This window comes from Sparassis crispa (genome assembly GCF_003851025.1).
Source record: "Sparassis crispa DNA, contig_000022F, whole genome shotgun sequence".
Lineage (NCBI taxonomy): Eukaryota > Fungi > Basidiomycota > Agaricomycetes > Polyporales > Sparassidaceae > Sparassis > Sparassis crispa.
The window spans coordinates 8,700-21,639 of NW_020939769.1; the positions used below are offsets into that span (position 1 = coordinate 8,700).

General features: G+C 27.4%; 1 non-coding gene across 1 annotated transcript, besides 2 other annotated features; it reads left to right on the top strand.

Annotated features, from left to right (window-relative positions):
• The first annotated feature begins 8,792 nt into the window (after nucleotides 1-8,792).
• Nucleotides 8,793-8,877: a sequence feature (amino acid sequence was deduced to be 'Pseudo' by tRNAscan analysis;~tRNA-OTHER).
• A 30-nt stretch (nucleotides 8,878-8,907) lies between these two features.
• SCP_t2300030 lies at nucleotides 8,908-8,978 on the top strand. Its single transcript has one exon. It is a non-coding gene; the product is annotated as a tRNA-Met (tRNA).
• A 546-nt stretch (nucleotides 8,979-9,524) lies between these two features.
• Nucleotides 9,525-9,595: a sequence feature (amino acid sequence was deduced to be 'Pseudo' by tRNAscan analysis;~tRNA-OTHER).
• Nucleotides 9,596-12,940: the final 3,345 nt, after the last annotated feature.

Genomic DNA, 12,940 nt, shown 5'->3' on the forward strand with positions numbered 1-12,940 from the left:
TCAATTAGATGATATTTGATCTAATACTTTGCTAGTCATTTGAGGTTGCATATTTTTAGAAATCTCTGCAGCAATAGCTTGATCAGAAGAAAAAGATGAACCTTGTTCTATCACGGATTCAAGTATATTAGTTTTTGTATCACCTTCATAAGATCTAGTAGCACTACTAAATCCTATGGTATTAGAAGGTTTAATAGAATCTAAATTTTTTAATTCTTCAGTCATTTGAGAGATACTTAAAACAGTTTTAGGTTTGGCTTGTGTATCATCAATTTGTACAGCTTTACCTTTACCTTTAATATCAGAAGATGACTCTGCAGTTTGTGGAGTATCCTTTAGAATAGGTTCAGGCATATTTTTATTAATTATAGCTTTAATTCTTTTCTTAGGATTTGCATCTTCATCAGGTGAACTTTCATCTTCCCATGTTAAATTAGGGAATTTTGGTTCAGGATCAGAATCATCTTTAAAATTAGATTTAGTTTTAGCAATAACATCTAATTTTTCAGTAACAGAAGTAGGAGCTGAAGGATCTAAAATAGGTGCAGAAGCATCTCTAGTAACAACAGATTTAAGACCTACACCTTTCATAATATTATCTAAGAAAGAAGGAGCTTTTTTAGGAGTTATATCTGGATTGTTTTTAGTTTTTAATGCTTCTAATCTTGCTTTTCCTTCAGCAGATATTTCTTTTTTAGGTTTAGAAGGTCCTGCTTCAGGTGTAACTTCTACTGCTTCATGATCTACTAATGTAGCAGGAGTTCTATTATCTCTTAAAGATATATCAGGTGAATCAGGTGACGATGGATGAAGTGTTTTTAATGCATTTCTTCTATCAATTTCTTCTAATAATGGCCAGTCTGTTGGTAGAGTTACTCCTCTATTTCTTCTGTCTATAACAGCAGCTTCTCATCTTTCGTTCATTCTATCTAGTTTTGATTGTTCTCTTTCACTTATTTCACTTCTTTCACGAGTTAATTGTTCATAACTATTTCTTGGAGTATGATGATTAGAAAATAACCAGTCATGTAGAGAATGATATGTAGCAACAAAAGGTGATGCCATCCAACCTTTAATAGTTAATATTCAAGTTCCCCAGTAATTTAAAATAAATTTTGTAAAATCTGCAATGTGATGGATCCCAGGTAAATCAGGTTTCATCCAATCAAATAATAAAATAAAAATAATAATACCAACAAATCCAAAGTAATAATATTTTCAATCTTCTCATAATGTTGAAATATAATTCTTAGTTTTAGCAAAGAAACCTTGAGGTTTTGGTTTTAGTTCAGTAGGTAAAATATCGAAAGGTAAAGCACCTAAAATCATAATACTAGAATTTCTTAACCATTTAATAGTTTTAAGTGATGGAGTATAAATAACTCCAATAGCAGCAGTAATAAGATAAATACACCATCTAATTACAGCAAATAAAAAAGGTTTGAAAAACATAAAACTAATAAAAGTACCAATCATAACATTAACAACTTTTTTAAATGGTATATTATATCTTAAAATTCTAGATCAATTAGGATCAATAATTCTGTGAATAGTTTCAGCAGATATTGGATTAGTTCCTCTAAATAAGATATCTTTCATTACCGCAGGAACGGCAGAAAGGTGAACAGCTTGTCTCAATCTATTGCTGCGCAGCCAGCTAGCGCCTATAATAAGATTAAACAATTTTTTAATCCAATATTTTGATATAAGGTAAAAAATGCAGAGATAAGTGTGGTAATAATAGAAATCATAGATGCGGGTAATAATCTTCTAGCAATAGTTGTAATAATTATTCTAGATAAATAAAAGATCGGGTTTTGTAAACGTAACATTTTTAATAATAATAATTTGTAATAGATTCTAACAATCAAGACAAGTAGCAGAACTACCTTCTATGAGATCAAGGTTATTTAATTTACACTAAATAATATCTTTACAAAATATAAAGACGGGAAATCTAAATAGTAACATTATCTTAATAAGAATCGAACTTATTTATAAAAGAATATAATATCTTTTATATAACCATTAAGATATTGGGGTTATAAATAATAAAACAATTAAGAAATTTTATTAGAACCTTCATCTATAAATAAAGGATTAGTATTAATCGCAATATTATTATCATCGAAAATTAATTTTCTTTTGTTTTGAGTCGCAATAAGATTATAAACTTGTGATTTAATAGTGATGTTTGATAAATTTAAAGATCTAAACCATTTATTATGATATAAATTTAAGAATTGATTTCTTTTTAGTAAAGATTTCATATCATCAAATGAAATATTTGATGAATCTTTATAACCTTTAATTTTAACCCCATCTATAGATGATATATATTTATCATCCATAGTAATACCAGCATAAATTTTAGGACCTAAGAAAACAGCATTTTTTAAAACATATTCTAATTTAAATTGACCTAGTTCTGATCCAATAAATTCATCTGATAAAGGTTTATCGATAAATATAGAATCAGTATCAGTATAATATAAATTAAAATCAGGATTCTTTTATCGCGCCAGCGCCTAATGACTCATGAATACTCTAGCGTATGCCGTAACAGCACTAGATATACCAATAGATACTTTATTTTCTTTAATTAATTTTTTATTATCAATATAAGAAACAAATAATCCTGCATCATCTAAATTAATAAAGTCTGAAATTTCATATTTTTCAGATAATTCTTTAAAACCTAGAATAGATGTAAATACATGATTTTCTAGAATAGGTTTCATGGCAAATCTACCATAAAGTGAATTCATTAACAATTTGGCAACCATGTTCATTGGATCTCCTTTTGGATATTTTAATCTTAAAGAATACATATCAACTATAAATTCATAAAAAATATTCTCTTTTTTAAAGAAAAAACCGTTCATATTATTTAAATTGTTGAAATTATAGTCTTTAATTGAGTTGAAATATTCAGGAGAGTTAATTTTCATTTCCCAATTTCCATTAGGCGCAATTGTTCTAATTCCACTCTCAATTTTATGGTGAACTTGTAAATAGGGAGCAAATAAAAATGATTTAGTTGAAACATCAACATCCCCAAACCAGTAATAATTATTACCTAAAATAGTAATATCACCTTCAAACTTCATAATTTGTCCAATGGGAAATTCTCAATTTCTCATCATTGTAGGATATAAAGAGTTTACATCGTAGCAATAAATTAGTTCATCAGAAGGTGGTGAAGGAATATACATTTCCGTAGATCCACCTGTGAAGGACTCTTTAATAAAATCGAATACTTCACCTGTTGTAATTGGTATAGTATTTTCTTTTAAATATTTACTTCTGTAGATTGCAAAAGCTAGTGATGGTGTTGTAGGATAATCGTCAATGTTTATTTGCCAATTTTCATAAACTAGATCTCTAAAATTTTCTAAAATCTGATATAAGGAAATACAATCAGTTTCGCAATATCTTTGAACAAGTTTTTTCCAAAGATTAAAATCTGATATTCTTCCAATATCTTTTTATCGCGCCAGCGCCTGTGAGATAAATCAGGCATAGCGTATATCGCTAACAGCCAGCGCCTAGGATGTAATATAGCACCATCGCCTATTAAAACCGGTTCCACCCCTTTTGGAGTTTCAACTTTAAAAGTTTTACTTAATTTATCTAATGAATCAGGTAATAATAATAAAGAATCTTTTAAAGTAATACAAATATTTTTCTTTTTATTTTTAATAGTAATACCTATAATTTTCTCATCTTTTTTCATTGCATTTATAGTAAATTCATTTTGTAATGTTGAAATATATTTAAATAAAAATATTATATCAAATCTAGATAAATTATGTGCGTAAACATCATAATTTCTATATTTTGGTTTTAATATTTCATTAAATAAAAAAGATGGATCATTAGTAAACCAAGATTTTTTAATTTTACCATCAAACATAGAATATAAATAAGGAATTTGAATCCCTTCTTTCAATATTGTTTCGATATCAAATGTAATAATTTTAATATTAGATTTATTTTTAGTGTTTAATTTCTTAATATATTTAGTTTTTAATATTTGAGTTTTTAATATAATAATTTCATCTTTAATATAATAATTAATATTATTAATATTTCTAATGAAAATATTATCTTTAAAATGTGAATCTATAAATGAAAATATTAATTTATTTTTTATAAAAACATCAATTTTAGTAAATTTTGAATTTTCTTTAATAAATAAATTGTAATTAAAATTAGTAATTTCTCCTCAAGATGAATAATTAGTATTTAATGGTAACAGATAATTACCAAATTTCTCTAGTTTTATTGGTTTAGGAGAAGCTAGTAATTCAGACCATTTATCAATGTAATATTGTTCTTTATCTTTCTCAATCAAGAAAAAATTGAATATTATTTTAGAATAATGATCTGGTTGCGAGATCTTAGAGATAATAAATTCTTAATAAATTCGATATAATTATTTAGTGAATGTTTAGATATTACAATACCTTTATGCATTGTTTTGGTAGATCCATCTGTAAATTCTATTTTCATTAATAGAAAATATTTATTATCTTTAGATAAGTAAGTGAAGAAGTTTTTTATGACATCTGAAAAATCATCAAAAGAAGTTATATTATTATGAAGAAAATATATAATTTCATTTAATCCTTTATTATGTAAATTTTCTTTAATTTGAGGTTTATGAATTATAAATGGTGTTATTAATAAATATAAAATATCATTATTTTGAGAGGCTAAGGTTACAAGAAATATAAAACTAAATATACTTATCCAAGATCCTATTGACTGAATATAAAAAGCATTTGCACCTGCTCTGGTATAAGTAAATATTTTAGTAAATATTCTGTGAAATAATATATAAGGCGCTGGCGCGATTATATTATTTATTCTAGAAAGTAGGGCGTTAGCCACTAGTTTAATTAGGATGGAATTCATCATTACTCAACAGTTTTATATTAATATTTTGTTTTTAAATAAGGTCGAGTATTTCTACCTAATAGGAAAGATAGTACTGTTTAATATGAGCTTACCTACACTTATAGCATTAAATGGTAAATTTTGTATAGTGTTCAAAAAGAGTTTTAAAGGTAAAACTAAAAATATAGTATAATAAAAGTAATAGTAATATTGTACGATATACTACTTTAAGCAGCCAATTTAATCAATACTATATTGATTATTCATGATCGTAACTAATGTTTTTATATAATAAGAATTTTTTTTTAAACAAAATAAATAATATTAAGGTAACAATAAGTTATCTTTAGGTCTTAAAAAAAAGAGATCAACGTTTTTTTTAATTATATTGCAAACGCTGAACATTGGTCAAATCTCGCATTGGCGTATAATTTAATTTATTTAAATTATTAATTTATTTTAATTTATTATAAAAACAAAAAACAAAAACAATGACAAATTTACACTTCTACTTTCAAGATATAGGTAATTCTTTATTAGTTAATATTTTTAATTATGTCACTATTAAAGAAGTTATCACATCTCTTTTCAATTTTTTTGAATATAACTATTTGGATATATTAGCCTTTTTTATGTGACTGATTGGATTCGTTATTCTTATGTCAAGTATAGCTAAAGGAACTCGGGAAACTCTAAAAGTTGGAGGAGCCCTAACTACAATAGGATTGGGAGCACCTTATCTTTATAAATCAACTAATAGCTCCAGTGGTAGCACAGATAATAACAAGGAAGATAAAAGATATGATAGTAACAAAGATGATAACAAGAAAGAGAATAAGGATGAACAAGTAAACAAAGAAATGTTGCCTCTTTTTATAAAAAATAAACTTAAGTTACAAACATCCCGATTCTCTAGCATATTACCATTACTAGGTATTGATATTCCAAACAATGCTACAACCTTACATGTTTATGCTTTTGCAGTATTATCTTTTTCAATTGTCGTTTTATGGAGTTTATCTTCAGTTTTAGGTTATTTACTTGGAAATTATCTTTTAACTAAATCAAATTTCGAGGTACGTTTTCCTAAAATATCTTTGATTTTTAAATCTTATAGAACTCTTTCTTTAGGTTTTATTATAGTGCAATCAATTATCTGTTTTATTTCTATTTTAGCTCTAATTATATCATCTTTTTTCTTTATTAATATTTAAAACTCATAAAAAGTTAATTTATATTTTTCGCCCCCATTCTTTTTTACGTGTGTTTCAACGTTAGTGTAAATTTTTATTTTTATCATATAGCTGGCGCGACTTTATCGTTTTTATAATATTTAATGAAAACTTATTATCATTTTATAAATTATTAAAAAAAATAAGGATTTATCTCTTGACGTTATTCTTTCTATATCACTAAAATTATTTTTAATTGTATTCTGGATAGGCTAGGCGATAAACTATCTATACACTACCCGTAAGTTGTCATTTTAAGATTGAGTGTTCCGGCATCTCCTCGTCCTCGACAGCGACAGCGACAGCGACAGCGACAGCGACAGCGACAGCGTAGCTGGGTGCTGGGTGCTGGGTGCTGGGTGCTGGGTAGCTGGGTAGCTGGGAGCTGGGAGCTGGATGATAGTGTTACAGAAATTGTCGCCAGTAACAAATAGTCAATCTCTATAGCACACTTAATATTTTAAATAAATCTTTAAAAACATTAACCGGTAAACCTTATAGATATATTATTAATATCATTTCTCGTCTCGTTGCGTAGCCAGCTAACGCCTTAACGCCTAAAGGTTTTTTTCTGGTAATCTTTATAGAATATTAACACTCCCTATTTAACCACCAATAGGCGCTAGCGCGATATAGTATAAAAATGACCCAATATTTTATCCAATCTTAAAGTCTATGTTTATAAAAAGATTTGTGGTATTATTTTTGTTAATACTCTAAAAAAAATACGTTTTTGTAGAAATGTAGAAAAAACTTCCAACTAATTAAGTATATTAAATATTAATAGAATACATTAGGTTATAGTTAAATTTGTTATAACATTGTGTTATACAAGTAATCAGTTCAAGTTTGATTAACCTCAATAAAAAAATTATAACAATAAAAAATTTTTAATAGTATTCACTAAAATATTTAGTAGTTTAAATAGTATATTTTATACTAATAATGCAAATTATATTAGAAAACTATCAGATATTAATGTAGATATTAAAGAAATAAGTTTTTACAGTAACGGTAGATACTACATTCTAACCAATAACAATTTAAGGCGTTAAGGCGCTCCGGCTACGAGAAGTATAAAAATACACTTGGTTAATTAATAACGGTTATAAAAAAAAATAATTACTGGCGAAGAATATCACGTAAAACTAACATGAAAAATTATTCTTATCTTTTATCTATATTCTTTTTTTTTATTCTATCTCTTTTTATGCTTTCTCCTTTTTCTATCTCTATAGATACAGAGGCGCCTAAGTATTTTACCAGTTTTAAATTCACAGAAAATAGAAGAATTTAAATATTGGTTAGTAGGGGTCGCTACCGCACAGACGGTGAAGGTTGTTTCTTAAAAAAAGGCGCAGGCTCCTTCGGCTCTCAAGCCAGCATTTAATTCTTTAACTTTTAAATATGGTATTAAATTACACTCGAGCGTTAGAAATTATCAAAGAGAAACTAGGAGTAGGGTATATTTATAGCCATGATGATACTGTTGAGTTCTCTGTGGAGCGCTCGAATAATACACGGCTGAGACTAGATTTGATACAAATAAATGGTTAGACTTTTTAGATTTTAGGAAAGGCGGTATGCGCATAATGTCTAAAAGAAGTTAAATTCGTAATGCTGAGATAATTAAAGAAAGACTCGAAAAAAGGTATGAACAAAGGTAGACTTTTACCTCATGTCTCTCGCTCTAGCAGTTACGACCCTCCTCGCCATTTCCCGACTTTAAATTAAATGCTATTTCTCCTTCCTCTCGCTCTAGCAGTTACGACCCTAGAACAGTTAAATCCAATAATAGAAACAAGCCTAATTTAAACAAGAACTATCTCTATATCGCTGCGCAGCCAGCCTACCCTCAATGGGTAGTTGGGTTTATAAAGCAATTTTCTTCGGTCCCGAAAGCTGTATTTAATCTCACTCAAAAATACAGTAGTTTTTTAGTCTTACAAGCATTAGAAAAAAAAAATTTTTTTTATTAATTTACCTAAATTATACTAACCTACTACTGAAGTTATTAATAAAAAAAAATCTAATAAATGGTTTAATGCTAAAACAAATTGTATTGTGTTAACCTGGTTAAATATAGATTTTTTATTTGCTGGCGCCCTTTTTTTAGACAGCTACATTAACGCTTTTATTACAAGAAAGAGGATTTTTTATCTTGGTTTATTGTTCTGAAATTAAACAAAACTGGTATTATTCATCTGCATAATAGCTGAAGTTTTGTTTTCAAACATGAATCATAGAAGATACTCTAATAATTTTAAAACTGGAGCTCTTCGCTATAGTAATGAAATAAGATATATCAGTCCCAATAAAATACAATTATCATTTACTCCTATTTATAAGCTAGAAAGTGGTAAAAGTCCTTTTTATTTTAGTCAAGATTATACTAGAGAACTAGTAAAAAAAATAGAAAATTAAACAATGAGAAACTATTTTATATCGCTCTCTGCTGCGCTGGCGCCAGCGAGCGCCTGTAAGATCTCATAATGGGGAACTCTTTTATACTTTTGATAAACTCTCTGTTTGGCTCGTAAAAAAAACTCTTAACATTTCATAATCAACATTTTATAGTTTATTGAACTCTAAAAGAGTATATAAAAACAAATTTAGTATCACTTCAATTCACGCCGAAATATTATACAATTAATAAAAGCGAATGTGTTGAAATTTGGTAAACAATCTCCTCTTAAGCAGGAGTGGAAGTAATTCCTTAAGAGTTCGAGTCTCTTTGTTCGTATCCGTGTTACAATGATAGTGTATCCTTTGAAGCGAGATGGTGTAAAGGCTGCATACCAGTTTCATGGCCTGTTGGATTAGGTTCGATTCCTAGTGTCGCTAAAAAAAAATAATTTATTTTAATTATAAAAATTTTTAATAAATAGTTTTTATTATTTAAATTTCATATTAAAAATAATTCTTTCTTTTTTTTAGTACTATTAATTTATAAATTTATATTTTGTAAATTATAATAGCTTTATATTTAAAGAGGAATTTAATTTGTAAAAAAAAACTTATTAAACTTATATTGTATTAAATAATAATTATTATCTTGTATTAAATTACGTACTTTGTATAGTCATTTTAATTTAATAATAATTGTACTTACTAATACTATTATATAATAATTTAGAAATAAGTGATTAAATTTTTATATAAACTGTCCCTTAAAATAATAATTATAATATATTCTTGTATTAAATACGTACAGGCGCTGGCTAACAGCCAGCGATATAATAATATAATATTAAATATTATTATTTAATAATGTAAGATTATTATTATTTTAAGACAATAATTGTTAAAAAAAGAATATAATAAGGTAATTAATATAAAATTTATAAAAAAAAAATTCAATCTTTTTCTCGCGCTAGCGCCTAAATTTGAGGTCTTTTAGTATAAAGGTTGTACAGCTACCCTTCAAGCAGCTAGTATCAGTTCAATTCTGATAAAGATCAATCATATAAATATATAAAGATATATATATAAATATCTAATAAAAAATAGTAAATAATTATATAATATATATTATATATAAAGATAATTAGTGGAGTAACATTTAAATATGCCATAGTTGGTATAACAAAATAATAATGAGCTTAATAGGAATTAGTTGATAGTTAGTTAGTTCATTTTTTAATAATAAGTATTTTTTTTTAATTTTATGAATTCCTGGCTATCTTCTACTAATGCTAAAGAGATAGGTACTCTTTATTTAGTTTTTGCAGTATTTGCTGGAATGATTGGAACAGCATTTTCTGTATTAATTAGATTAGAGTTATCAAGTCCAGGTGTTCAAATTTTACAAGGAGATCACCAATTATTTAATGTAATAATAACTGCACACGCATTTATCATGATTTTCTTTATGGTCCGTGCTCAACTAAAACAGTCACTAAAGAAAACTTAAGTTATGTTATTTATATCGCTAACAGCCAGCGCCTAAATATAAAACATTGGCTTAGTTTAAAAAGCTTTTCTACTACATCTGGTTTGTCGGCGAAAAATACCAATTTAGAAAATAAGAAAGAATAATTCTAATAATACTCGGCGCCTTATTATAAAGTTGTTATTCTAGATCCCTTTAATAACCGCTTAAAAATAGCTGAAGTAGCTAAAGGTGCTAGAGGTGTTTACCTTTTTGAGACAGATGACAATAAAGCTAGGCGCTCGCGCAGCAGAGAGCGATATATGTAGGTAGTTCTATTAATTTATATAATAGAGTGTGTTCTTATTTTATGCCTTCTATTTTGTCTAAATCTAATCGTTGAGTTCTTCGATATTTCCGGGTTTTAAAAATGTTAAACTTACTCTTTTTATTGTGGATTCAACAGCCCGGCGAAGCATGCAAGCTAGCCCCCCGAAGGCGCCGAAGGCGCCGAAGGCGCCGAAGGACTTGCAGATAATTGCTACAATATTTCATTGATTTACTTTTTCCTAGTTTAAATGTAGATTTAGAAGCAGGTGGATTTAATGTTTATCACACACGTCAAGAAGCACGAACTATTCTTCGTAAGTTCTGTGGAACACCTATCTACGTTTATGTTAATCTTACCAAATCATTAATCTTTTTATCTTATTCTAAACAATGGTTATACGCGGGCGCATATTATCGCGCCAGCGCCTATTAAATAATTGTTTGGCTCGTAAATGGAAATTTATATTTGCATGCTTCGGCTCCTTCGGCTCTCCAGCCAGCGCTTCTCTCTAGATATTATTTCAGAATTCCCTTATGAAACAATAATTACTTCAGATAAATTAGTATCGTAAATGGAAATGGTTCGAAGCAAGCAAGAGTATTTTAGCTGAAAATATACTTAAACCTGAATTAACTCGTACTTTTTCAAGTATCGGTGAATTAGCTCGACTATTAAAAGGAGATAAATGAACAATTAGATCTTATGGCAAATGTCAATCTAAAGGTTTATATAGGAATCAATGGAAATTCACTCTAATTGAGTCTCTAATAATAATTGCATAAAATATCATATAATAATGAATATTAATATAAATAATAAAGTAGTAATATTTATTAATATATGCTCAAAATAAGTAGTTAATAACATATAATATTACCTCATTAAATTATAATCTTTAGTTAATAATAAGATGTTTTAAATATTATCATTTAATGCTGCGCAGCAATTATTATTTAATTACTCATACTAATCATATAATAATTTATTTTTAGTTTAATGAGAATAACATAACATTAGTTTATTAGTTTAAACTAGTTTTAATAAGCAAAGGCATGGCCGGGATATATAGTAATATTTATCTTTCTTCTTGCTGTGTGCTGGAAACCCCTTAGAGTTTTACTAACTAGATCTACTTAAAGGTAGGAAACAGTGACATAGTAAAAATTGGGCAATCAGCAGGAAACCAAAAGCATATATTAGTAGAAGAAATAATATTCGCATCTCTTTGTCTTTAAATAATAAAAATAATATACTTGCTTAAAATATAAATAATATATTTATTAGATATGTATAATTATATATATAATTTTTTTAAGGTGTTAAGATTATTATTAATTTAAAGGGTATAGAGACGATTAAATACAATAAGAATTCTACATGTATGACTGAGTAGGATCCTCAGAGACTATACGCAAGATATCCTTTAAATATAACGTTAAATCTGAAAAGGATAAAGATATAGTCCTACCCTATTAGAAATTTTAGGGAAAAAGTATGCCTGCTTTATTAGGAGGTTTTGGTAACAAAAGTTCTATTTTATTTCTTAATAACATTTCTAACTCCTCCAATTGTTCAAGTTTAGATCTTTCTAATCAAAAGCTAAAAGAGGATTCTTCTCTCGTAACTGATATTAAATCTAATTCACAATTATGTTCTTATTTAGCTGGTTTAATTGAAGGTGATGGAACATTTGCTGTACACGATAAAAAATCCACAGCAAAAAAATATTCGCCTATGATTATTATTGTTTTTAAGAAGGCCGATCTACCTTTAGCTGATTTTCTACAATCAATAACTAAATGTGGACGTGTTCTAATAAAAGCTGATAGAGGTTATGTTCTATGGCAAATTCAAGATCTTATTGGTGTTTATACTATTGTAACTCTTATTAATGGTTATATGCGAACACCTAAAATAGAGGCTTTAAAGCGAACTATTTATTGGTTTAATGAATACATAGCTAATAATCAAAACAGCAAACTTCCTAGCACAAAAAATATCTTATCTAAAATTAATTCGCTTGAAGTTAAGGCTATGGATAATTCAGCTATAGATAGTAATCCTTGGCTTTCTGGATTTTCAGATGCCGATTCTAAATTTTCTATTAATATTCATAAAAGATCTAATAAGAATTCAATAAGAGTCCAATTATTTTACCGTTTAGAAATAAGACAAACTTATCATAGATTAAATAATGAAGAAGACCAAGTTAGTTTCTTTTCTATAATGTCTAAAGTGGCCACTTTTTTAGGTTCAAATGTACTAAGTCGAAGTAGAATCATAGGTGAAAAACAATATTATAGCTTTATTGTGATGGCTCATAATCAAATGAGTCTTAATAAAATTATTGAGTACTTTTCACAATTTCCACTTCTTTCTTCTAAATTTTTAGATTATAAAGCTTGGGCTTATGTTCTAGAATTACAAAAAGCTCATTCAAGAACTACTACTTATTTAGAAGAAGCCTTAAATATTAGAAACAATTTTAATGCCACTCGAACTACTTACAATTGGAATCATCTTAAAAATTGTTATTTAATAAAATAAAAGTTGCCGTGGTTGACTGTGAAGTCAGCCTTATTACGTTACTATTTGCGGGAAAAT